Raw genomic sequence first — 6,000 nt, 5'->3', positions numbered from 1 at the left:
CATGCAACCCCCTCCCCCCTAATGCCTTCATTAAGAGTGCCTTGTGTCAAACCCGGCCACTCAAATGTCCATGCCTTCCCCTCCACTTCTTTTGTTGAGATGAAGTCTGATTCCTTGCATAATTATTTGTCCACATAAATATGGGATTGAATGCGACTATTTACTTGCCAGCATGTGTTGTCCTGAACACTGGAGCCAGACAGTCTTGTGGTAAGCAAAATTTTCAATGTGGATGTAGGTGCAACCATCAAGTGTTCGGATTTAATGCCTGCCCAAGGTTAGCAAAATTTCAAAATTTTATGTGGTTTTTTCAGAGAATTCTCAGGATATTACCGGTATACATAAAATACGTAAATTATATATAACATACATAAAAATATGAATAATATTAAAGGCACCAGGAATATCATGATAAAATGTGATGTTTTCAGAATCTGTGATACTTTGAAAATATCATTTTTTTTTGTTATTATATCAGCCTTTAAAGTATCATGATAAGAACATGACATTTTTAAAATGTTTGTGAAGTTTGTGGCCAAGGTATAGATATGTACAAGAGGCCAGGTCTATAAGGGAGGGTTGCAGCTTATCTATGAAGATCTGTCTTTCAAATTTGATGTACATCTGAAAGCAAACACATTGATTAAGCCCCTAATTTTAGATCCTGATTTGATTAGGGCTTTCCTTATCCATGGTCATGTTTGGATCTCAACTCTCAACAGAAAAAAAGATTGCTGTCTCTTGGGTAGGCTGATAAACAAGCCGACCAAACCAAACAGAGGGTGATTGAGCTCGGTTTGTTCTTATGGAGATCCAAGCCAAGCGCGAGGGAAGCCTGAGAAATGAGCAAGCTAGAGCTGGCTCATTTACAAAAAAAATGCATTTTAAAAACTAAAAATAAAAAAAATCGTACTCTGAACCTACTAAGTCAGGCTCAAACTAGCTTATTTACAAAATCATTACGTTGTTTCAAAGGTGTGAGCAATAGAATTTGAACTCTAAAACTTATTGCTTGCCAGCCAAACACTTCAACCATCTACACTCTATGATATAAAATAAGTTTCTTACTAGTTAAAGAGCCTATATGAGCTGAGCCGAGCTGAACACCCTTTGTTCATCAAGCCTGTTTCACCAGTTTGAATAGGCTCTTTACGAGCTGAACACAAGCCGAGTCGTGAACGGCTCCTCTCGTTTCCGACTCCTATCTGAACCAGGTCAAACTTTCCTTAGGCCATGACTGTGTACGAAATTCAATGATCCATGCTTGGTCCAAAGCCAAGTTAATTTGCATCCCAAGATACAAATTTCGAAACAGTCAGGCCTGTCATTGTAGTGCAATACATTATTTTTTAATATGGTTCATAAAATAGAATCTAAATGTTTTTATGGGCTGCATTTAGACTTGCATGGTTGATTAGGTTTTTTTTTTTTTGGATCCGAAATTTTTGTTAGATTTATAATATGACAGGAGTCAAATATGATCTCTTCATACATTTTACATGAAAGTGCATGTTTTATCTTTTTTTTACCGGATCTGGTAGTATGATATATATAAAGTTTGGATCCATCATGAAATTTATCTATTAGGATTTATGTCGGATTCAGATTCAGTTCTTACTTAAACACTTGTATTTGGATTCAGATCAGTCTTGATCCAGCCTATATTCCCAAACTGTCAAAATGCCTGCTCCCTTCAGTGTATGGGATCACAAGATCCTACGCCATCTTTCATTACGTACTTGTATACATAGTGACAGATGAACAAAAGGCAATTAATATCCTTTAATTTTCTGTAAGAAATTAAAAATTTTCATTTTTTGCATTTTTATTGACAAAATATCTGCAAAATAAAATATATATGGAAATTAGGAATTGTGAACAGAAAAGAATGAAAAATAAAAGAGCATGCACAATATATGTGATTTTTATCCCCATATATTGTCAATAAATGGACAATATTGGCTAACACTCGTGGGTTCTAAACCCGCGAGTAAAAAGTGCCAAAATCCATCTTCAGCGGACAAAGATTATACCAACGGGGGCTCGCTGGTAGGAGCAGCTAGTGCACGTCACCTTGTGTTGGGTCGTTGCAAGTTCGAATCCCACTGGTATCATTGTATAACTGGTAGGGTTCAACACAAAAAATCCATCTTCAGCTCTAAACTGATTAGATTGGATTAGGAGGAATGCAGGAACTTGCACTATCTTCTCTCCATAATTGACCAGTCGATGGTGTGTTTGGATTCCGGGGATGAGAACAAGGCCCACTACCTAATGTCCTGGATCCTACCTGGATCTCCTCCATTTTTGGAGGATCTACCAGAGAAGCATAGATCTTTACTAGATCTAAAGCTTCAGTGTGAGATCTGAGATAAATTTAGATTCAAAATCTAGACCATTTTTTTTCGATAAATAGGTGTAACATTGGGCCAAGCTTGACCCGACCCATATCTGATCTGTATTCATCCCTATCATTGCAAAGGTTTCAAGTAGGGCTGTCAACGGGTCAGGTTTGGTTCGGACCCAGGCCTGATTTGAGATGATGGTACTGGGTCTGGACCCAAGTCCAATCAAACCCACCATAAAAGAAACCATACCCAGATCCTATAAAGGTTACATGAACCATACCCGAACCATACCCAGTAAAATAATAATTTTTTTTTATCTTTACCATATATTAATTGGACCTTTTTGGTCCGACCCAGATTCTAATCAGACCTTCTCATTTATTACCAAACCCTGACCCTATAGGGTTCAGTAAGGGGCGTGTCCGGGTCAAACCCGACCCATCAACACCTCTGGTTCCTCCAAGTGGACTCCCTGCCAATCATATCCCATCCAACCTACTTGCGTCGCTTCAAAGTGGGTCAATAATGAGAATATAATCAATGTTGATGCAATGTGATTTTTGCCCAATGCTCTGAATCAATGTCAGTATTGGCAGCAGAAAACCGATATGTTACTAACCTGAATAGGCTATTTTTTAATAAATATAAAAAATACTTAAAATTATTTTTTATATTATTTTAATGGTTTAACATGTGTCACATTTTGATTGACACGAAATAATTTTTAATTAATTTTAACCGATTCATTGAGAATCGGATCCGCCGATTCACCACAATCGTTGGCCAAATGATTCAGGGCCGATACGGATACCGATACTGACAACATTATTGGTCAGAATGTCAAAGCGAAGAAATTCAACCAAAATGCTGGTAAATATATATAGCTGAAGTAGTGATGACTCCCTTAAGTTAGACAAATGCCTAGTCATTAGTGATGTAGATGAAGGAATTAACTGGATTTTCACTGCTCTTGTCTACTGTCCTGAAAAACTACAGGCAAGGGAACGTGCTTGGCAGAATCGGCAGAGAAAGAAGGCCCCGTGAAATTATCTTGAAATTGCCTATCCCAAATAAATAAATAAATAAACAGGTAGATAACAATTATAGAATTGAACGGTCTTGGCATATATAAAACTAAACAAATTTAGAAATATATGAAAATTAAAATAATTAAAATTACATAAATTCATACTTTCAAATTTTACTTTTAGTAATTAAATTTATCATGATAAATTTTCAAAAAATGTGCAATATTTGTGTCATAGCTAACACCACCAGAAAATGAAGGCCTTGCTCGACCCACTTTTTTTTTTTGTTCTTTTTATTGACTAGAGGCAGACCCCTACCAATTACCCTAGCAAATATTCATTACATATCATCTGGGTTGGGAAACCAATCTGGAGGTTTATATATCTTTCCAAACCCGATCCCTTTGCACAAAACCCAACTTTTCTTTTTTTGAAAGGCAAGCTGGGGTTAGGCAGACCACTACCAGATGTCTCTTAAGCCACATGTAGCAGAGGGATTCGAACCTGGGCCTTCAGCTTGGCACAGGACCCAGCTTACCACATGGGATACCACCTCGATGGTCACAAAACCCAACTTCGCCAGACCTCTAGCCACAAAATTACTCTCCTTAGGAACAAATCTACATTGAACTGGCTCATACTTTTGAACTTTATGAACCACCTCAGAATTATTATGACTACGAGACCCACATGCTTATAAAACCTTATTAGCAATTGCCTCCATGCCATGTCTGGACGATTCAATGAGAATCTTGATTTTATATATCGATCATCGGGAAACTAAGGCCAAAATATCCAGCCATGCATATCTCCGATTCTCTATGCACTAAATTCGCACCGGAGTGATCCCTGATGGATAACTCAATTTGCCATTGATGGTGAAGGGTGCAATATATAGATGTTGATTTTAATCCATCCCTCGCACGAAGGGCACCAACAATCAGCATACATCCAATTCTGATAGATAGGGTGGCTGGCATCCCTACTCAGCCTGATCATCATTCAAAATAATGGAGATCATTTGCTCTTTTGAGTAAAATGGCAATCTTCAAAGGCAATCTTGTTCCTCATATCCCATATTTTTCCTGAGAATAACTTTGAAAGTACAAAGACAAGCACTCTGCAACTCTTTGCCTTTGAAACCATGTCTCCCCAGAGAGACCCAACTCTCCTAATGGCCTACATGTCTTCCATGAATGAAGAGTACTCAAAGAAAGCCAGCTCTCCTAACGATGAGAGTCCTGCAAGAATAATCAAAAGACTCGAGAAAGAATTTTGAGACATCAGTGAGACTCTGCATGGTACGTTCCCCTTGATTACCTCTCTATAAATAAAGCTTGGTCTTCTTTCTTGAAATAACAAGAGATTGTGAGAGGACCAACCTTGAACATATATAGATCCAAGTGATCGAACCACGTTAAAAACGTCTGCGTGTGCTGGAATTGATTGTGGTTTGGCAAGTCTGGTGTTCTCGCATTTGTTCGGCCTGTCAAATGGGGAAGCAACATAAATTATTGTTTTCTCGTGTTTCTTATGAGAATCTTAAGCCTCTACAACTTTTTTTTTTTTTAAATGTGTGAGGCCTGGTGGATGGTGAAAATGGCTATAGATATGCCATTTCAAACTACTCCTGGTTATATGAATTATAAATCTGAAATTGCTCCAATCGTTTGCAAATTTAAGGTGTTAGATTGGAAAGAAAATCAAGTATATGCATCAGGGCAGACCCGGTAAATTGCTACAATGGATAGTCACAAGGATCAGTTGCTTGGAATAGAAAATAAATCTCTATTAAGAAAGGTCTTACTAAGAATATAACGGGGTATCAATTAGTATTTGATATAGGGGAATGAAAACCTACCCACAAAACCTACCAAACCTACCACTAAGAAATATTTAGCTGGATTTTTGGTGTTTTTTTCGAAATTCTGACCTTACAGATGTGTTCAGGATGATTGATTTACTAGAAATTGATATTTAGATCATGCATCTTGGATGAAAAAAATACTATTTGGAACCTCGAAAATTTATGAAAATTGTAGGTCACTGATTTTTGAAACTTTATAAAAACCATAAAAACCTATCCATGCATCGGAATTAAATGTGCCAAGAACTGATTTCTATAAAAACAAGTGCATATATAGATCAGATTTTTGAAAAAATTACCAAAAATCCAATAAAATAAAATAAAAAAATTGATAGGCAAGCTGGGGTTGGGCAGACCCCTACCAGATATCTCTTAAGCCCCATGTGGCACAGAGAGATTTGAACATGAGCCTTCAGCTTGGCACAGGGCCCCACTTACAACATAGGATACCACCTCGGTGGTACTGATAAAATATTTGTTAATGGGTAAGTTTGGTAGGTTTAATTTCTAGTGGGTAGGTTTTCATTTCCCTTTGATATATTAATGTATAGTTGGTAGCCTTAGTACTACCACGTATTACCAATAGGGGCTCCGCTTGTCTGGTAGGAGCAGAGCAGCTAGTGGACGACACCACCCACGTTGCAAGTTCGAATCCCAATGATATCAATTGGTAAGGTTCTGCCTCACAGTTATAGCTTGCATAACATGCACTTGTAAGACTGCCCAAAGATTGACCGCGATAATGCCATATCACTGA

Source organism: Nuphar pumila, chromosome 15 (assembly GCF_984573655.1).
Source record: "Nuphar pumila chromosome 15, dmNupPumi1.hap1.1, whole genome shotgun sequence".
NCBI lineage: Eukaryota > Viridiplantae > Streptophyta > Magnoliopsida > Nymphaeales > Nymphaeaceae > Nuphar > Nuphar pumila.
The sequence above is the reverse complement of the archived record's forward strand: the minus strand, read 5'-3'. Positions refer to the sequence as shown.